Raw genomic sequence first — 22,992 nt, 5'->3', positions numbered from 1 at the left:
AATTAAATATTAGTGCGCGTCCGATCGTGTTTCCTCTATTAAGCAGAACGATCGCGCGATTATTGAGATATTTGGCTCTGCGTTGTGCGGGTAATTAAACAAATAAAAATTTAGTGCGTGTTCTATCGTGTTTGTATTAGTACACAGAGCGATCGTGCGATCATCGATATATTTTGTTCTGCTATGTGCGGTTGATAAGTCGATTAATTAGTGCGCGTTCGATTGTGTTTTTGTTTAAACTTCATCAAACTACACGTTTCACACGGCAAACCGTTTACCAAAACGAACCCTGCTACAATCCCTACCCCATGTATCCAACATCCCAGTGATTTCTCGTGGAAGTGCAGATGACTCGTCGGCTTCCATCAAAGCAAGTATCACGTCAACATTCTCCTACCCATTCCTTAATTGACCTGCATTCGGACACGGCCGGCGCTGGTATTGCTTAATATTTGGATCACCAGTTCTTACACATTGAGGATGATGTTTGTCCCAAACATCATCTGATGGTTCTCTGTGTAATTACAGCTGGCCTGGCAATAACGGAGTAGCAACCGTGGGCGGTCAATCATGCTCATGCTCATGCTCATGAACTTGGTTTGCGGTGATTTGATTGGCCATTTGACATATAAAGCACTAGTGCGACAACTGGTGCTATAGCCACAACTGGTACATCTAGCCTATATTTGAAGTGAAACTTTAATACGGTTATTTTGTCACTGTCAAATAGTCATTCATAAATGTATGGTGGGTGGAACACTAAATAGTGGGAAATCAAGCACTTTCCATTACTATTCATTCATCGATACTAAAATTCATTTCTCTCGGGAGTGCATGAAAATATGTTAAACTTTATTTTACGTGAAACACATTTTAAATTTTGAATTTCAGAAGTAGCATTTCCAATAGTTTCGATATTTTTTAGTTGAAGTTTCTATCCATGGATCCCTCTGATGGGATTATTAGATTGGGATGCTTCAATGGGATTATTGGATTGGAACACAGCTGGCAAATATAAATGAAAAGCCGAAATCTACCCATATATCTGAGTAAAACATCATCGAGTTTGAGGAAATTCTAAACCTATATTGGATTGAGGATCGACAACACTAATGCTTCTCAATTTAAAGTATCAATATCTATAATATAAACTTACTTCAACTTTTGTGAATTTCACTTATAATATGAGAGAGTAGCTTAATTAGCACAAATACCTACGTGTTGTGCGGAAAAAAGAATCTCAGGCTGGGATATTACTTAATAGAATTCATTCGACTTGAATGCTAAAATTCAAAATATTACTACAAAAGAAGTACAAATATTTCTATTTAAGATGATTAGATGTAATAGATTTTGAAGTAGTACTCAATCGATTCAACTACTTCAATACGATACATACTTGGTATCCCTTCCTCCAATACATTTTTCAAATTAATATCTTCCACATAATGTTCATATTCACATATGAGTTTTCACACCATTGTAAACTTATCTTCTTCTTCTTATTATTATTATTGGCATTACATCCCCACACTGGGACATTGCCGCCTCGCAGCTTAGTGTTCATTCAGCACTTCCACAGTTATTAACTGCGAGGTTTCCAAACTAAGGAAACGTTTTTGCATTCGTATATCATGAGGCTAACACGATGCTACTCTAATGCCCAGGGAAATCGAGACAATTTCCCATCCGAAAACTGCCTAGACCGGCACCGGGAATCGAACCCAGCCACCCTCAGCATGGTCTTGCTTTGTAGCCGCGCGTCTTACCGCTAGGCTAAGGAGGGTCCCCACATAGGTTCACCAAAATAGTTTGAATGAATAGCACAATCGACGTTCCAATAACCAAGGGCAGCATCAATTACGGCTACGTAAACAAAAAATTACATGAAAACTGCTTCGTTCATCCATTTATTTTTAAAACGCATGAAAAGAAATTGAGGAAAATTTAGGTCGGAGATTATTTCTCACATTTTGGTTTCACAGGTCGATTAGACGAAATGGTTATTTGGTCGAATACGTCAGGTGGCGGAAAATGCCGTTTAACCGAAATAATCGTTTGGCGAAAAGGGCCATTTGGCCGAAAATGTCATTAACCTTCCGGGGCTCGCTTGGTCCTTACCGCTCACGCAGCCCCGCTTCTGTTGTGAATGAGAAACGTGCTTTTTTCGAAGATGTTGTACATTTTACAACGGCGCAAGTCCCCGAAGGTTAAACCTAGCAAAAATGTCATTTGGGTAATGTGACCCAAAGAGTCGAGCCGTTCGACCAAATGGCTATTTTTGCCAAATCAACATCAGCTTAACGACATTCTAGGTCTCATGACATGTTCGGCTAAACAAGCTGGTGGGCCTTTCGAAATGATGTATTCGGCCAAAAAAAAAAAACAATTTAGCCGAATGACACTTTCAGTCGTATATCCATTTCACTCAAATGACGCTTTCTTCCCAACGACCATTTCGGCATTTTCGACCGAACGACTCTCGGCCAAATGACCAGTTATCAATTTTGGCCAAATAACTTTCGGCCTTATGGCCTTTAACATAATGGTTTTCGGTCGAAAACTTTCGGCAAAATGGCCCTTCCCGTCGTTTGCCCGAGGGCCATTTGTTCGAATGTCAATAACACGTTAAGGTGAAGGTTGGTTGAGTGCCCGAAATAATATTTTGGAAGTATTGGTACAATAATAACAATCATTCACTGCAGTAGTATTGGTTTCGAATTTATTACAACATAGCATTAGTAGGGTGATAAAAAAACAGTCATACGCCACCAAGTCCACTCGACTCTAGGCACAGGCCATTTCAAGTTTGTATTAAAATTAGAAAGGGAAAACTAAACTTCTTAATACACTGCACTTAATACACTTAATACAAAAAACATGTTTGGCCAGATAACCATTTCTGCCAATCCACCATTTTGGCCATACGCCTTATTAGGGCAGACGACATTTTCAGTCGTATGCCCATTTCGGCCAAATAACTTTCGGCCAGATGGGTTTCTGCCTAATGTTTCGTTCGGCCAAATGACATATTCGAAACACTTTTCGGCATTGTGGCCCTTGTCCAAATTACTGACGGAAACAAAGCATTTTACCATTCAATTTTTTTTTATTTCAACATTTCAATTATCTGGATCCAAGCGCCTTTAATTCCTTTCTCGTGGCATATAAAAGGTATATTGCGTTTAAACAAGTTTATACATCAATACGCATTAGTTATACTAATTTCAAAGAATCCACGTTGAACGCAAATTATTGCTAGCAAATCGGAATAGTATACTTAAATGCAAAAAAATGCTAGTAAATCGGGTAAGGGTAAGGCCTGGAAAATGAGTGAAACTTTTTTAAACATACACACACATTCGGGAAAGGTTGTTTGGCCAAAAATCATCTAGAAATTTGATCTAATTGGACGACTGGCCGGAAACAGTCAGACGTCTGACTTCTCACTACTCATTTCTCACTTCTAACTGTTCACTCCTCATTTCTCACTTCACACTTCTCAGTGAGAAATTAGGATTGAGAAGTAAGACTTATTATATTATTATATAGTAAGACTTATGTGGAAAATGAGAAGATCTAAGTGAGAAATGAGAAGTGAAAGCCTGAAGAATTGAAAGAAATGACGATTTGGGTGCAAGACGAAAGCTAACGTCCTGCGCGTCATCCACGATGCGTCGATTAGCAATGAAGATACTATAACTCGTCGCTACTGTGGCATATCGTGCTGTGACGATGACTATTGTCAGCCCTGGAAGTGAGACAATTGATTTTTTTTTTTCATAGTGAGAAGTGAGAAATTACATTTTCGGCCAAATTCGGTACCTCTCTGCCAAACGTCCATATCGACTTTGTTGGCCGATAAAGCGACATGTTGACCGATAAAACGACATATTGGGCCGTTCAGCCAAATGGCTCTTTCTACCAAGCTACCAATTCGGCCAAACAGCATTTTGGGTCAAACAACTTTTTAGACCAAGTTATTAGTTCGGCCAAATGGCATATTTTGGCAAATAACTTTCGGCCTAGTTGCCTTCGGCGTTCAACAAAACGTCCTCCCCTTTGGTATAGAGGTGCTCTGGCTCTCGGACCCTACTTGACCAGTGCTAAACTGTGTTATTAGGGCAGTTCTGATTTAACTTGAGTTTCTTGAGTCTAGATAGATTTACATACTAAAATTTATTGATTACCAAATGTTAAGATGAGTTGGTAGGTTCAGTGAAACTAGCAACACTGTCATGCTGAGGGAATCAGATTGGATTGTAGTTGCGGTGGATACGGTGGTTTGCAAATTGAATTGAAACTAGATTGTAAGTTACTTTTTATATATTAGGTTTAATAATTATTAATAACAAATAAATTTCAGCTTTGAAGCTGTGGGTAATGGGCACTGGAGTTCAGTGCGTGTTGGCTCTTGTTTCGGACGGCAGAACGACCGCGCGATTTGCCGAAATTTTGTGTTTTGCATTGCGCGGCCGGTAATAAAGTTAATTAGTTCAGTGCGTGTTGGCTCTTGTTTCGGACGGCAGAACGATCGCGCGATTTGCCGAAATTTTGTGTTTTGTTTTGTTTTTCCCTTAGGACGGTTCGTAAGTAAATTGATGAATATATTTTATTACTTTTACAGCATATACTGTTATTGACAAACGCTCTATATTGTCGAATAGAGCTCCCTATTATTCACCTTTCCCACTAACACAAATTTTCCTTCCTGAGACATCTATGAAGGTAGTATGGGTTCCCTGCATCTTCACTAGTAGATGTTGAATTAACATTCCTTTTCTTCCTTCCGTGATTGTAAGGACGTGGCCAGGTATACAACTGCTACTGTATAGGAAAAGGTACTAATCCCAAGTACCAATTTGCGACAATATATAGTAGATTGCTCAATTCAAGCTCTGTCTGGTAGGGGGCGGGTGTCGCGGGAGGGGGTTCTCTTCGTCGACTTCCCTCATTTGAATGGAGGTGACAGGCGGGGGGTTTCTTTGCGGTTTATCACCTCAGAATGCAAGTTCGCATTGTTTTCTTTCGTTCTGAAGTGATAAACCACAGAGAGATCTGCTGCTTGTCACTTTTTGTTTAAGGGAGGGGGGTCGACGGGAGAGTCTTGTCTTGCGACATTGCCCTTATTCCGGATGGAGCTTGAATTGAGCATTGTATAGCCACCCACGATTTGTACAATCACATATGCTATGCTATGCTATGCTATGAAGCTGTGGGTAATGGGCACTGCTGTCAGAACAGTTTCATTCAAGCCAAGGGAAAATGCCGCAAACCAAAAAAGAAATATTTTCTGATATACCCAAATTAGGGCGGATGTCATGTTTCCTATGTTTTATTCCCTTGTTGGGTATTTTAATCACTGCGATCATTTATTAGATCTATTGTGAAATATGCCCCATTTGATGTAGCTTTGTCAAGTTGACGCATTATTACTATTTAGAGCAATTGCATTACCTTGAATACCAGCGTTATCCCAATGCCGTATTATGGTTCTGATGATACCATATTGGGACTTCTCCAAACTTCTGAGGGTTCAATCAGCCCCTTGTTGAAGAACTGTAATCTCTTTCTAAACATTGACGGACAATGGTATAAAAGATGTTCCTAGTCTTCTACATGTATGCCGCAGAAACGACATACATACATCATCTTGAAATATTCCTAACAGCTTCAAGTGATATCGGCTCGGACAATGGCCTGTTATAAGACCTGTGTATGTGTTAAGATCTTTTTTTGAAAGATCTGAAATTTTGCGAGTGACAACAACGTTTGTTGTGATGAAACGTTTTGACTGCCTCGCAATCAAGGTGTTTTTACAGATGTCCTCTATTTTAGAATGTCCCTAAGATTTGAGTTCCATTCGAAGAGAACACGCAGATACACCACAAAATGGTTCGGGACCTATGAATTGTTGGGATGAACCAAGTCTGGCCAGCATATCAGCTTGTTCATTGTCTTCAATGCCACAATGACCAGGAATTCAATACAGGTTCACTTTGTTACGACTACCCAAGGTTTGGAGTGGCTGAAAACATTCCCAAACGAGTTAAGATCTGCATGTTGCTGATTTCAAAGCATTCAATGCTGCTTGACTATCAGACATTATGCAAATATTTGAATGCCTATAATTTCTGCGTAAGCATAATTTAGAGCATTCAAGAGTGGCCTGAACTTCAGCTTGGAAAACAGTTGGCCATTTGCCCATGGAAATCGAAATATTTATCCCTGGGCCAGTCACGCCTGCTCCAACATGATTGTTCAACTTTGAACCATCGGTGTAAAATACAATTGATCATGAGCGAAGATTTGGTCCACCGTTTGCCCATGTATTTCCCTCAAGATTGATTACACTCAGTTCAGCTCGGCATATTTTGATTCTTTTGCCGAGATCCGCAAGTGATCTGCTGATATTTCAGCTGAAAATTAGTTTGTTTACTGCGGCACTCAAAGAAGCCACCATAAACATACGTTTGTTCAGCCGATATTTCAGCAAACAAACTTAAACCGAGATCTGCACAGCCGAGATCAGTGGAAAAATTTAAGTGTGTACATCAAAACTACGATAAAAATTGCACCTTCTCCTCATCCAGCTATCATTGTATGTGATAAGTGAGTTGATATTTATTTTGTTTAGAATACTAAGATGTTTTTTTAGGTCACCTTCGAAGAGGTTTGAGTCTCTTTTGATCTTCAAAGCACTCTTCTCTGCTTCTAACTAAATAAATTGATTCAATGGTAGCACGTGGAGCAAAGTGTCTGGCGCTTTATTCGGCGTGCTTCTCATTGCACCAGTTATTGAAAGAGTAGACAATCTTTGAAATACATTATGCGGAAGATGGAGGTAACCACTTTCCCTTCGATGGGACTCGAACTCACGACCCTACAGGGATATAGGCAATTAACTTTGATTGAACTCAATCTTTGAAGTTTTTCCAACTTTTTCTGATCCACCCTTTCTTTTGTTTTTGGCCACCATATTAATGTAGCATATGAAATTCTCTGGGTTTCGCAATCGCCGTATAAATCCATTTAATCATTTTTGGGTTCAGTCCTCATTTTGTAGTCTTACTCAATGCTTCCTCAAGATATAAGTTCCAATTCAGCTTACTGTCAAGTCTAACTCCAAGATGACTGAGTTTAAAAGTTTCAAATCTGCTCCTTTCAATTTAAAGTAGGAAAAAAATGATTCCATCTCCTTGTACACGCCACCAATGTGGCTATTGAAGGATTTATGTTTAATATAATTTGCATTCGGTTAGAAATAACACAGTCATGTTTTCCTCTCACTAATATAACTATATCTTCCGCGAAGCCAACTATTTCGAATCCTCGAGCCTTCAGTTGTTTGAGAAGATCATCAACGATTAAAGACCACAATAGAGGTGATAGTACGCCTCCATGGGGGCACCCTTTTACTGCTCTTACACTAATTGATGAGCTTCCAAGGTTGGCTGATATTTCTCTTTTTGATAACATCTCGCTAATCCAATCAACAATACATACATCGAAACCTCGTTTCAACATAGCATTCTTCATTGAACTGTGAGATGTGTTATCGAATGCTCTTTCAATGTCAAGGAACGCTGCAAGTAAGATTTCTTTTGCTTCAAAAGATCTTTCCAACTTTGTAACTAGCTTGTGAAGCGCTGTTACTGAAGATTTCCCCTCCTGATTTCTGCGTAGAGGAGTTTTCGTTAAATAGGATGATTTTATATGCTCATCTATTAGTTTTTCCATTAGTTTTAATATGATGGACGCTAAGCTAATTGGTCTGAAGGGTTTTGGGGATGATTTATCCTTCTTATTAGCTTTTGGGATAAATGTGACACGCACTCCCCTTCATGCAGTCGGAATATAGCCTAATATTAAGCTCAATTGGAACATCTTAGTCAGAATGGGTGCTAAGATTCCTTTTCCCTTCTGTAGTAGTACAGGAAAAAATCCGTTCCTATGTTTGTTTCGCTATTATGGCCAAAGTAGGACACAAGGCGTAAACCGGTAGGCTATCAAGAAATTGATCACAATAGCCAAATTTACATCAATTTAAAGAGCACGTCAAAATACAGAACATCTATCATTCAGAACATAGGTAGATATAGCTAATCAATTTAAACTGTAAAATCTTATTTGCATTTTAGGGCAAGGCCAGGTACATATTCTCCCGGAAATAATTGTATCGCTGATTTTAATTGCCGAAAGTAATCTTTCAGCATTTCGAGTTCTTTCTCGATTCTTAGCTATTAGATTGAGTGCATATTATCGCTTCCCAGCTAAAATGATATTAATTGTCAATTTGTATACGCGTTCGTGGAAGAACACTTCTTAGATGGAAATAATCATAAATCCACCTCATTAATCCTTTCGGGCCTCAAACCGTTGTAAAAAAATGCAACACCTTCGAAAAAGCTTGTCGTTCACAAGAAAGGCGAGGCTGCATGGGTGATTTAGGACGATGCGAGTCCCGGAAAGTTAAATGGGGTTCCATAGAAGCGGACTAGCTTCATAATTATTTCCAACTGAATCCATACAAATAACATTGTTTGCAAATTTGGTTCATTTTAAGCTGAGGTGTGAGATGCAAAATATGTACGTAATCTAATCGCCAGCAGGGCAACCAAGATTTGGCCTTCAATCATGATCATTTTGAATGAATCTCAGCACTGCCGTTTTTTTATTTCCGGGGATGTAAACAGCTGGTCCTAATTATAATTTGCATACTATTTGGAGAAGGAAAAATCACCTAAACCAGAACGTCACGATAACCTTGAATCGAATCAAACTCGCATGCCCTTCATCTCACTTCACTGTGATCATCCTTGCTAATCCCGTATTTCCGTGTGCCAGAAAATGTTCTGCAATGTCAAACACAGGTGCAGCACACAATTATGGACACATCATTCCGATAGGGATACAATACAACATGGGCATTACCCTCTCACATATACTTAACATGTACCGAGCAGCATCGCTCGAATGCTGCTAAGCCACTATTTATCTCTTGAACACCTCGTTGGCACCGATTCAACGACACATGACATTCTCTTGGTTCTTGGTCTGTAATCCAACCTGGCGAAAGATGATTAAGTAGCAAGTTCTGAATTCCTATGAGAACAATCGTTGTTACATAATTTGAAATCCCCAAAAAAAAACAACAGCTTGGGCTTGGCGTGACTGAAATCGTTCCATGAATGGGGGTACCACCGAGATTCATTCATGATTTTGAGTCCAGGTGAAAAACTGAAAACCAACGGGCTGACCTCACTCAATACTGGCATTAAATGTAATTTTCCCACTGGGAGAGAACACAAACTGATGTTACATAATTAAACGTTATTAGTGGGTTTGGAAGATAAAAAAAAACAGCAGTAGGAGATTCAGCAACTTGGCGATGGAAATGACGCGTCGCACACTCCCATCGGCGGCTATGTTTCATGTGTGGAAATTCTTCGCTCTCGTCCACCGTTGCGTTTTTCCTCTCGATCGAGAGCAAATGATGTTACACTATCTCGCAGACTGTAACCCACACGTTTTGCTACTTTTCACAACTGACATGTAGTGTTTCCTCGCTGGTTTGTTGATAGCATCCTTGGGGAATTGGATAAAAATCCTTGTTCCGATCAATCACTTCTTCGACAAACGATGTTTTTTTTTATTTTGTTTCTTCCAGAATTGTCCTCCTAGAGGACAGCGAAAGCACTTAAACTATGTAAAGATAATTACGAACCATGAACTCTTGCTGGGGTCTGTTAAATATGTTTTTCATTATTTTCTCTATTTCACACTTGCACAAATTCAGAAAGTTTCTGAGGGTTTATATTATATTTGTTTTATCTATACTCGATAACGTTAGTTTTTTTTGTCACTGTATGTTTACCCGTTCTTTGTGGTTATTGATCGACTGGACAAACAAATACTATTTATCTAAATATTTAGCCATAAGAAATCAATAGCAATAACATTCTTCCAAAAAAGCTCTGGCAGGGTAGAAAAATGAACCGAAAACACTTATTGTCAGCCACTTGAAGAACGAGATCGATAATTGCGTTTTGCAGCAGCGTTTTGTTCGGGCACCAGTTTCTTCCACGTTTGCTCAAAATATCTAGTTGTGTAACGATGTGTTTCTATAAACTATATTTTCCAGATTGTTGGTATAAAAACGTAGCAGAAAACGACGGAATTCTTCGATACGGCCTATGTACAGCAATCCTTGGTAACAACAGTCCACTAAAGTAGCACCTCTTTAATTTTTACTTTTCCTTTTAGTGTTATTATTAGCAGTATGGCAGGATTCTAAAGCTCTAAACCAAATATCTCTACACTGTACAATGCACTTTCAGCCCCGACGGAAGGTAACAACGGACTGCGACGATCCTGCTCGGCGACACGACCACGTCCAACATCATCCCCGAAAATACCGATTTCCCAAAGAGAAGAGAGCCGCCGTGCTTTCTCCGGTGGAAATTCATCTCTGTGAAGCTTTTCCGAAAACGAAAATCAACAAACCGAAACGAAAAACCAGCCCACACAGCCGCACGGCGACAGAAAGTAAAAGAACCAACGCCAGCCGAACGACCGCCGTGACGACTAGCTCCAGCGTTGGATTCTCGAAGACTACCCAGCGAGTTCTCGCCACTTGACTCTCACGTGGTTGACCGCACGGGAGTGGAGCACACTGTTTGCTTTCTCGCCGATGCTAATGACCGGCAGGGTTTGCTGAGATGACTGATGATGGCGATCACAGAGGGGGAGGTGGACGCTATGCTGTGATGGTCACGACGGAAAATGTGAGCAAATTTATTGAAACATGACACCGCGGATGGCAATGATGCCGACAACAACGCCGTCGCTTTTGTGCGAATTGAATTAATCTTAAATTTGTCCAATCGTAAGCTGAAAATTTACTGCACAATGTTTGTCAATATTTGCAATGTAGGAAAAAATAAGTTTAAATAATATTGAGGATTGGAATATATCACAACTTATTTACTTATCGACCAGAGGGAAAATTTCATCGATATTATGGCAATCAAAGTAGATGAACACATTCCTGATAACTCTGAAAGAAATACATCATCAAGTATACACCTCTAAGTCCAATAATTATTACGTTATAGGAACGAATCGGTAGAGACTACCTGTTATGAACTGCTACAAAATGAAGGATACATACTTCATGATTAGTTCTCTACATAAATGTGAGAGGAACTGGTGATGATTAGCTCTTTAAACGATAAGCTTGTTTTCCTCAACAGCTACGGGTAGCAAATGACTCTCTTCTATCTCTGCAATCACTGATAAGCCCTTCTTGAATCACTATCAGGACATATGGGATATGGGATGATGCTAAAGGTCAGTGTTACAAACAAGGCAATTTAGTGTTTATCAACGAACAATGAACATCTTTAAGTATGTCGTCAAATATGATAATTTGCAAAACTTTTCAACTCTATAGTTATGATAGATGAAAGGAGACAGCCCCAGTACGCTTTGCCAATTAAACCAAACTTTTAGAATGATTCATGCGGCTTATTTCCTACTTTTTCGTGCTTTTTTATGATTCATTCTATCCACTGCATCCATAACATTGAGCTCCAGGGCGGACTCGATTATCCGAAGTATTAAAAAAATCTATCCAGATAATTGAACCCTCCGGATAATCAAGCCATTTTTTGTTGCTTAAAATATAACTTTTGCTCAAATAGTCTTTGTTCCAGTTAAATATAAGCTTAGAAAGTATCCCGTTGGACCGTTCATGGGTTGTCACCACCGTTAGAGGTGTGCGCCGATCCGAAACCCATTTTAGCCATTTTGCGCTCGTTACCTACTGGAAAATCTAATTCCAACACGGTTTAAAAAAAATTGTCTTCCTTTTACTTCCACTAATTTGTTTTTGGTATCTACACAGATACATATTTCATCCACCACTTGTGGACATCTTCAGTGTGTTGTTTATCGACAAATCGTGTAACATTTTCCCCTACGCTCGCAAATAAGAAAGAGACCAAGCTTTGCCCGGGTGTTGCAAATGTAACAATGAACTATTTGCAGCACCCTAGATCAATTTCCGCGCGTCTGTTTTTTTTGTTTTTTTTTTCCTCAACAGCTGACTCAAAATTGTATTCAAATGAATTTTTACATTTCCCCGTTAAATTTATAAACTTTTTGTAGATACAAACCTTGCGGATCCTAAAACGAATTGATTAGGGAAAAAATCTTGCAAATCGATCCACTCGTTCGCGAGTTAAATCGTCAGGAAGGAAATCTCAACTCATTTTTATTATATAGAAAGAAGATTTTCACGGAAAATTTCATAGATTTTTTTTAATTCCCAAAGTACTCAAATTTCTTCGGAATTTTCAACTGATATTCTTAGGAATTCTCACAAACATTTTAATACATTTCCACAGAAAATTCATCGAAATATCCGCGGAAAACTCTAATGAGTGTTAACGGGAAATTGTTTAAAATTTTTACAAGAAATTCTTTAGAGTTTCAAAGAAAAATTCCTGCGGGGAATTCTCTAGAACTTCCACTATTTTTTTTTTCAGACTGTCTACGTAAAATTTTCAAGTTTCAAAAAAACTGTTTCTGACGGAATTTCAACTGGAGATTTTTTTTTGATTTATACGGTAAATTCCTTTTATTGTACATAAGGTCATTCTTCGGAAATTTCACAAGAAATTTTTTAAAAGACGAAGGGTCGTTTGGCTGAAAATCATTTGGCTGAATGACACTTGACCGTATAACACGTTAAGACAAAAATCACCTTGCCGAACTCCATTTAGCCGAATCGTTTATTAGGCCGAAAATGGTTTTGCGGCCGACTGGTAATTTAGCCGAAAAAGCCATATAGCAGGAAGAGTTATTTGGCCGAACGAACCATACGACCGAAAATGTCGACCCTCTCGGTTAAAAAACCAGTTGTGTTGTTGGAAGCCTTTTTTCAAGATAGAAGAAGTCAATTGACTGAATAATATGTGAAGACGAGATTCATCTAGCCAACTTTAATTTGGGCGAAACGGTTATAAGATCGAAAACGGTTTGGCCGAAAATGTCATTTGGATTACAAACGAACGAAGTGATCATACGAACTGACATTTTTTTGCATTAGCATTGTTACGGTGTAATTAGTAGATTTTACATTAGTGATACTCATGTTTTACCCTCCTTAGCCGTGCGGTAAGATGCGCGGCTACAAAGCAAGACCATGCTGAGGGTGGCTGGGTTCGATTCTCGGTGCCGGTCTAGGCAATTTTCGGCTTGCAAATTGTCTCGATTTCCCTGGGCATAAAAGTGTCATAGCGTTAGCCTCATGATATACGAATGCAGAAATAGTAATTTGGTTTAGAAACCTCGCAGTTGCTTAATGAACACCAAGGTGCGAGGCGGAAATGTCCCAGTGGGGGATGTAATACCAATGAAGAAGAAGACTCATGTTTTACTTTTGAGATCCTTATCTAGAATGGCATCAGAAATCAAGAAGGGGAGAGGTCCTTAATTCCAGTCTTAATCTAAAATAACAAAATCATGAAGATTACTACTCCTGGCCATGCCCATCTGCACCATAACTAAGGAGAGGAAGGAAGGATTGATGTGGTACTCACTTAAACTTGACGAGAGACCACCGACTTAGAGACACCCTCATAAGTACCACGGACTTGGATAATATGGAAGATATTCGTTGGGTCAAGATTTGCCTGTAGCTGGCAATGTAACCGTGGTAGATCTTATCCCGTGGCACACCACGTAAAGCGTTACGGGTGGATCATACGAACTGACATTTTTCCCGAAAAAGTATATAAAGCTCTTTTAGTGGAATGTATTCAACCGTCTAAGACGAATTAAGTACTCTCCATTTTATTCCACCAATTATTAAGACGAATTAAATATTCTCCATTTAATTCCACCAATTATTAATTGGTGGAATTAATGGAGAGTACTTAATTCGTCTTAGACGGCCGAAAAAGTAGTTTGCCCCAACAGATCATTTGTCCGAAAATGGCATTTGGCCGAAATGGTCGATTGGTTGAAAGCGTCGTTTGGTCGACCTATTTGGTCATTTGTTAAATAGATCATATAGCCAAAAATTTCACCTCGTTCGGCTAAATGGCCGTTTCTGCAAACAAGCATTTCGGCCAAGTGGCATTTTCAGCCGAATCACCTATTTGCCAAACGTATTTTTCAGCAATATGAGCAGTTCGGACAAATTTCGGACACTTTCGGCCAAATGTCGCTTTACTGCCAAACGGCATCATGGGCCATATGTCTATTTCACCCAAATGAGTATCGTCTAGACGAGATTTGGCCAAACAACTTTCGGCTTTGTGACCATCGGTCAAACGGGCCTTCCCCGTCAAAAAAATTGATTTCAACGTGAAATTCTTTGGATTTCAATGGAAATACCTTGACCACCGAGTGATCCGTTGGAACACCCGAAACACCAATTTGATCATGAGCACAAGGATTCTCCGACATCATTTTTGCTTATAAGGAGTATGAAGCAGGTATTGCAATTTCTTATAAACATCCTGGAGGACCATTTGGTGGAATGAATCACAATATCAATGCCGTACTCATAATGTCCTTACATATGCTTCTAAAAAATCGCGGGGCTTCGAAATGAAATTCATAAAAATGTTTACCTTGATTTTGTGTTTTATGTTGTGCCAAACTAGGCTAGTATTTCTATCTTTGTAAGATGGCTAGATATTTGACTCCATATAATCGAGCCATTTTTTTTCGGATAATCGGGCCATAGACAATCGAAACTGCCCTGTACTGTGCATACCCGTGGTCTATGTTTAGTGCATGTCTTCCTACTCTTTTGTTATAGTTTATTGTTTATTGTTTATTTGATTAAATCCAACTGACTTTGATAGTCTTATTGAATAACTTATAAATCTAAATACAATATTAACATTAAGGCAAATGCATAATCAGTACAATACAAAATCAATTATGACAACAATTAAGCTACATTCAGAATACGACAAAATCCTATTTAATCAACAAACACTCATCCACTTATAATTCAAGCGAATATTGAAGTACAATGCAACAAAATTACTCTAGCTTCCACGTATCGTTATTTGTACGAACAAACTCCCTAAATCTAATATTTCTCGGCCAAGTCGCAGGATCCAGCACACGCGATTTATATTGGGTATCAAGATCAACTTTGAATGAAATATAGTCTAATTTTCTGCTTTTCCATCTAGACACTAATTTTGTGACATCAATGCGTTCGGGATGTTGAAGTCCAACAGCACGTGAAACCATTCGTTGTATATCACTTTCTGAAACGCTAACATCTATATTTGAAAGCAGCAGCGAGAATTCGTTTCCTTCTATTGTACACTGTTTTGCCTGTTGCCTGTCATCATCCGTCGATAGCATTTTGCATTGATTGTGATCGTTGGAAGGCGCGCATGATGAGATAGGTGTAGAATGCAGTAGAGTCGTCGTTGTTGGTATCGTTGTTGGCTTTGCAGTGATAGCAGCGATCGTATTCATAATTCCAGCTACGGTGCTCTTCAACTCTTCTACTTCAGCTTCGATCGAATTGGAATGGGATACTTCTAACATCTTATTTTTCCTAGCATGTTGGTACGCTTCAATACAGCCATCACACATCCATAGGACGTTTTGCGAGAGCATGGTGAGAACATTCAGATGAATATCTCTCATTCCTACACAATTTCCATGGAATGAAGCGGCACAATCACCTTTGCAGACGATGTAGAAGCTGTCTTCTTTTTCGATGATATCTCTACACGTTGGACATGTCTTCATTGTAGATGGCGGAAGAAACAACGGTTACCGAATCCACAAGAATATTCCGAATTATACAACACTTGTGTACACTAACGAGCCAGCTATCACGTTCAATTGAATAGTGAAACCTTGAACTAATCGCTTTTAACTAATTTGTTAATTAATTCTACGCACAAACTGGTATTTCATTAACGGAAAACAGAAAAGCGACGCGTATCGTTCGGGTGCGTTCTTCGTATAAAAGTTATTTAAAAGAGTTGAGATACTTATTTAGATATTTGTCAGACCTAATGTAAGTTGCCTTAGACATTAAGATTTGTTCAAAAAATGACTTATACTAACTCAAGGCGCGCACTTTTTTAATTCCGGCTTCTTCAGCAGAGCAATTCTCTGTGAAATCATGATTTTTTTTTCGAGATTCCGACTTTCCCAACCATCTCATATCATGAAAATGGCCAACCACTACTCCATTACTAGCATTTGACAATAAATATCAACGGCTCAGTAAAATGTGATTCTAGGTTGAATAGATACGAAAAACATTCGAAAAAGACTGAACATTTTAAAAAATCGGAAAAAAGTAGAAGGTTGTATTCGAGATACGACCGCCAATTGGACGTAGGATTACGTGAAGTGTAAAAGATTTTATTTGGAAATTCTGCATATGCATATGAATCTAGAGAAAAATTTATTTGCAACTAACACAATTCAATGATATGAGACGTCATTGAGCGCCGATGAGCGCTTGAGATTTTTCTGCCGGCGGCTACTTTCTGCTCTCCCAAGCAATTATGAGTTGCACTTTGAAGAAAATTCGTCTCAGTTCAAACTTCTCCATGTCATCTGATGGTTATCCAATCACAAGCAGCAACAAAGCTTATGATTTGAACTTTGAAAAATATTTGCTCAACCTTCTCTCGTGTAAAATTATGATTCTGAAAAGAATCCATTTGTTTTCAGTAATGCGTCTTTCTAATCACAAGCAGCAACAGAAACCGAAGCAGAATCTAGAGAAAATTTCATTTCATTGCAACTGACCTTAACGTCAGCCACTCGATAAGTTGCCGCTAAACGCGATAGACTAAACGCGAATCAATTTTCGCAGCATCTCCCTCCGAAAAGCGCTTGCGCTGCTGCCGACGCTAACCGATTATAATTTGCACTTTGAAGAAGTAAAAGAAGAAGAAAATGCATTGGCCCTGGTTATGTACGAAAGCACTTGGATCAAACAAACGAATGGCGGAGCAAGCAAGCCAATGATACGGCTCCCAAAGGGGCGGGGCCTCGGTCTCCATGCAAACGTATTCTGACCAGCCGGAGTCTGATTTTCTCGACATAATTGGCAGGACAATTGCAGTGCAGCGCCAAACCAGACATCACCGGCGGTGGAAAGGCTGCGGAAAAGGCAACAGCGATGATGGTTGCTACGGGCGGCGGCAGCAAGGCTCAAAGAAACATCATCAAACGCGTCTCATCGAAGGCGTCGAGCATCATAAACAGCTTCGTAAATGACACCTTCGTGCGTATCGAGCTGGCCAAGCCCGCCGTCTCGGAGGGTTCCAAAGTCGTCATCAAGTAAGTCAGCTCCTAGTGAATGAACGAGGACGTAGCTCCACTTAAAACGGCCCTTTTCAGGGCCCCAGCCCCACTCAAAGAGGAAAAAAGTTTTCGTACCGCGCACGCAGGAAATAAAAATTTTGAAATGAATTTCCACTTCACTGCTACTTATGCCACTGTCAGTCAATTTATGATTTGCCGCTGGAACACGATAGGCGTCATCCATTATAATACATTGTTTTGCACCGTCTCTCTGCAAGGAGCGCATGGGCTGCTACTGATAAAGAATTTCACCCGTCACCAAGTGATTATGATTTGCATTTTGATAAAAATTTTGTCTCGGCTCAACCTTCTCTCGTGTAAAATGATTATTCTGTTTCCAATGACGCGCCTTTCCAATAAGAAACAGCAAGAATCTTAAGAAAATTTCATTTGACTGCTACTAACGCAACTCAATGATATGAGTCGTCATCATTGCAAATAAATTTGCAGCGTTTTTACTGCTACCTATTCCAACTTTCTACCGTCGCCAAGCGGTTATGATTTGCACTTTGAAGAAAATATTCTCTTGCGTACAATGATAGATTTAACAAGAATCGATTTTGATCCACAATGCGTCTTTCTAATCACTCATAGCAAACAAACGATAGTCCGTACCTCGTTTAAAAAATTCACTTGACTGCTGCTGCTGTCGAACAGTCATCCGATAATTTTCTGCTAAGTAGTCACTATTAAGAAACATTTTCAGTGACGCCACTGGTATCCGGGGACCGTAATCGACGCCAATTTTGCAATCAACCCTTTCTTCTAATAAAATTTTGGTCCTGAGAAGAACCGATTTTCTTTTACAATGCGGCGTTAGTTTAACGATTTTTCACAGTGCCTGGTAAAATTCATTTTATTAGCCCATACTTCCTGACCACTTTTCTTGACGGTCTCAGATTTGAATCTTCCCGAAAAACGTAATCCTACGTCAAAAAAAAATTATCGTATTACCGCTGTATCTCAGAAAACGTAATACTTGGAAACAAATTATTGTGCACCTTTTCCAATTGAAGTTTTTCGTACTTTCATAACATCGAGTCAATAAAAACGTAAAAAAATATTTCAACTATTTTTGAAAAAAATATAACTTTGTGATCATCATTTCTCCATTACGACCCATAATGCAAAAGAAATACATATATTATCTGCTACAACATATCAAAAAATAAAAAATATTGAAACATTCGTTTTTGAGAAAATCGATTTTTAAGTTTTATTTTCAATGACTGAACTTTTTTTTTCACAGTGTATATTTTTTCACATAGCCCCAATGACTACCTAAAATATTGCCGAAGACACCAAAAAAATCGGACAAGCCGTTTTCAAATATTTTTTTTTTTAAGTGTGCAAGGTGTTTTTGCTTAGGCCCTTGTCAAAAGTTAGGCTAGAGTCAAAATGGTAAACCAATGCAAAGATGCAAATTATGTTTCTTGATCACAAAGAATGTAGAAAGCGGGACCATTTGGGCAGCACCCCCTATTCCCGTCCGCAACGTTAATAACTCGACCGTGTTCCAACCAAATGCCTTGATTCTTTGCACATCACTAGATATCGACAGAAACTAACCATGAGCTTGAGCTTGATTGACTGCTCGTAGTTGCTAGCTACTCCATTATGACCAGATCAGCTGTAATTGGCACAGGGAACCAACAGATGTTTGCTTGGGACTAGCACACATCTTCAATGTACAAGTACTGGTTGATCTAATTTGTAAGGTCATACTGGCGCCTGCCACGTCAGAATGCGAGTCAATGTAGGGAAGGGGGAGGAAATGTTGATGCAATCACTCGCCCACTGCAAGCCGAATATACCTCTGCACTTGCCACGAGTTCATGCGGAATTTGTTGGAATTTTTGGGTTAGGTTCGAGAGGCAGAGGTCCGTCTTGGTTAACGAGCTGCCAATGTGATAGATAGGAGAAAGCAACTGATGAATTTTCTAATTGGATGTAGGAAACGAGCTTTTTTTTATAGTTCATTTCCAATTCTAGCAGATTACTGCTAGAATACTCAAGTTGAAGGTATAGGAATAGTAATGGAAACGGTATGGAAGTCCATTTCCAGTTCTAGCGATTGCTAGAACATGAGAAATATAGAGAAAGATATAAAGTAGGAGAATGGAACGGACCTGGAATTGAACCCACGACCTCCTGCGTATGAGGCAGAAGCAGTAGCCATATGACTACCAAGCCCGTCCTATATTGACAGAAACTAACCATGTACTAAAAACCAACTTAATTCACCGAGTGGTGATACTGCCTTTCTCGCATTTAGCCAAGACACCAACCTTAGTTGGCGCTTATATAGATTCCATTTCCTTAATAACTTTTAAACGCAATGGTCGATCGTTATCAAATTCAATAGTGATGAACAAGGCTTTGTCTTCCCGTTACGCTGGGATATGGATACTCTGAAGTAGTGCGTAACGGTGTAAATCCGGTCATATCGCCAGGCTCGGTACAACACTGAAGCTGACAATATGACGTCCCTAACCCCGAATCCCAAGGTGTCAGGCGACCCGTGCTGAGGGGATGAATGGCCTGGGGGGTGAAACAGTTAGCCAGGCAGTTAACGAAGCCTGTAATGCTGGATAGACACTTTTCGTGTTGCATTACGGAGTAAGATCTACCACACTGTGCTCTAGTTCTTACTATTCTTGTTAATACTTAGGAGTGATGGTCGGAAGAGTATGGAGCGACTATAATTTGCTTTTAGATGACCCATTTTTTGCTCCTTTTGGATGGAGTCAATGGAGTAAATTGTAAAAACGTAACTCAATCTTAGGCTGGTTTCGCAGCCGACGACATGAATCTCCAAGCTCCAGAGCGCTGATTAATTAGGAAAGAAGCGGATACGAATTTGATGGATATGCTGAACCCTCTGACTGATTAGAGCTCTATACAAAAACGAATTCGGAACTCATAAGACTATTTGACTGATTATAGTTCGACTGAGAAATGTGTTCTTGTCTTCTGGCTTTTTCAGATTGAAATATATTCGAACGAGTTTACATTTGCATTGCCCGACGTTTCGGCCCGTTTATTGGGTCCTTTTCAAGGGAAAAGGTGTCTGCCATTCTTCGTACACTTAACATCTATAAGCATATATTGGAGCTTCTAGTATTTGAACACTTAATTTGTTTGTCATTGACATAAATTTTACATTCAATAGTACACTGTTCAACATCAATACACTGTGCACTTAATGAGCTTGAGCTTGAGCTTGAGCTTGATTGACTGCTCGTAGTTGCTACTCCATTATGACCAGATCAGCTGTTCTTGCACAGGGAACCAACAGATGTTTGCTTGGGACTAGCACACATCTTCAATGTACAAGTACTGGTGATCTCATTGTTAGGTCATACTGGCGCCTGTCACGTCAGAATGCAAGTCACTGTAGGGAAGGGGGAGGAAATGTTGATGCAATCACTCGCCCACTGCAAGCCGAATATACCTCTGCACTTGCCACGAGTTCATGCGGAATTTGTTGGAATTTCTGGGTTAGGTTGGAGAGGCAGAGGTCCGTCTTGGTTAACGAGCTGCCAATGTGATAGATAGGAAGAGGTAACTGATGGAATTTCTAATTGGATGTAGGAAACGAGCTCTATAAGTTCATTTCCAATTCTAGCAGATTACTGTTAGAATACTCAAGTTGAAGGTATAGGAATAGTAATGGAAACGGTATGGAAGTCCATTTCCAGTTCTAGCGATTGCTAGAACATGAGAAATAAAGAGAAAGATACAAAGTAGGAGAATGGAACGGACCTGGGATTGAACCCACGACCTCCTGCGTATGAGGCAGAAGCAGTAGCCATATGACTACCAAGCCCGCTATACAATACACTGTGCACTTAATGACTAGACAAACGGGTAATTAAAAAAAATGAATTAATGTATTTGTTATAGTTTTTGTACTCGACGCATTTCTTGTTTCAGAAACAGAAAAATGTCTCAAATAACGACAACAAAATGTCTTGAGTAATAAAAACAAGGTTCTAAAATCACTCTCTCAAATTTTTACTAACAGCATAAAAATATTAGAATTGCTGACTCAAAAGGCCTTATAACGGTTAACTGCTGTCCTCTCAGTTTCAGGGGCAGCATACAGCGCCGTAGCGTGGGGTTGGCCGCGTTGGCCTCCGCCAAGGGCGCCAGCCCTCAAGGGGCGCCGGAATCAATAATTAAGGTATGGGAAATAGAACAATTTTATTCTAATATTTCTTCTATCTCAAATAAATAAGTCGAATGATTTGGTCTTATCCTTGACTGCCATTTCGGTTTCTCTGAGCTCTGAGCTCAAAGCTCTCGTAGATTAGCAAAATTTATCCGCAATACATACAACATGTGCCAAGGCATGTGCTATCAAAGCATTCATAGCACAACATTTCATATGGCCTTCCTGCTTCCGATGTCGATTCCGACCACTTCAAAGTAATGGATGTTATTGACCCAACGGTCCAAACCACTGACAGACCCATTCTTATGTTGCATCTTACTTGATCCGAAATCCGATAGCGATTTCGATCATCGACCGATTTACTTCAGAGTTGGTTTGTGGACAGCCACCATATTTTCCAATTTAGTGTAAACGCTCACAACATTTAAAAACTTTTCAGCGACATACCGCCTAATATACTGCTTGTTATATGAAACATCTTCAATCCACTAAACTTTTGAATCTTACTCTTCTACAAGCCAACATAGTGAAGAAAATCTCGTTAATAAAAATTTATAAAACTTTAAGGTGGGATTCAAAATGTTATTGGATTCTGAAATCTTGCATATTTTTCCTAGGTAAGAGAGGGGCGCCCAAAAAAGATTTCACAAGGGCGGGAGTCCACGCTACGGCTCTGGCAGCATGCATTAAAAATACTTACAAAATTTTATGATGAACAAGGCGCCGGTACCGTGTTCGTTAAAATGGCAAATTAGTAAATTAAAGTAACACGACACTACTTCTATGTCTACCCAGTCGATCTATCTTGAATAAGACCTGACAGATACACATATATCCAATTACGAACGTTAGTTAAATAATGCTTTTTAGCATGTCTATGCTAATACAATGTGACTATACCATTGCTATTGCTAGGCAGAATCTTTTATCATCTCCCTATCACCGAGCAGTTGGAGCAAGTAGTAGTAGGAGATGGTGCCATTAATGTTGTGCCAACAATAATCCACTTATCATTGACGTTATTATTCATGATAATTTGCTAGGCAATTTACTTCCAGGTGATCATTCTATACAAGATAGACGCTTTAGTCACTGTAGAAGATTTCAAGACAACACCGAAGTAAAAGTCACGCTTCACAATAATTCAGCCAGCGCATTCAGTATCACCCAATCATGCTGAAAGCTTCCTGACAAGTTCATAACGCACCATATCATCATTCATTACAAACTCTCAATGATTTCCCCCAAAAATGCTCTTTCTCTCTCTCTTTGTTATCATAATCTCTTGTTATTCTCGCGATAGCAGTGTGCTTTCGCTCCAGCAATGTTCTCCATGTACCCCTAACAAGCACCCCAACCCAACCCCATCTCTGCACGGCTTACCATCTGACTCGACAACATCTGATTCACCCAGCGAACCACCACAGCACGGTATAGTG

General features: G+C 39.5%; 2 protein-coding genes across 9 annotated transcripts in view; both read right to left on the bottom strand.

The window, feature by feature from the left end:
- Positions 1-22,992, bottom strand: part of LOC134217603 (collagenase-like) — a 457,454-nt gene that overhangs the window by 263,778 nt on the left and 170,684 nt on the right. The window lies entirely within an intron of this gene.
- Positions 1-22,992, bottom strand: part of LOC134217601 (hippocampus abundant transcript 1 protein) — a 125,775-nt gene that overhangs the window by 53,706 nt on the left and 49,077 nt on the right. For 6 of the 8 annotated variants that reach the window (XM_062696384.1, XM_062696383.1, XM_062696380.1 and 3 more), the window contains exon 1: positions 9,728-9,868. The exons of 1 other annotated variant lie outside the window; for it this stretch is intronic. The gene's annotated coding sequence lies outside the window, so the exon portion shown is untranslated. Of the gene's footprint in view, positions 1-9,727; positions 9,869-10,506; positions 10,665-22,992 lie in introns of those variants that run through there. One more of the 8 variants, XM_062696381.1, reaches the window with a different exon arrangement.

Source organism: Armigeres subalbatus, chromosome 2 (assembly GCF_024139115.2).
Source record: "Armigeres subalbatus isolate Guangzhou_Male chromosome 2, GZ_Asu_2, whole genome shotgun sequence".
NCBI classification, from domain to species: domain Eukaryota; kingdom Metazoa; phylum Arthropoda; class Insecta; order Diptera; family Culicidae; genus Armigeres; species Armigeres subalbatus.
Note: the sequence above shows the minus strand (reverse complement) of the source record. Positions and strands in the feature narration are given on the sequence as shown.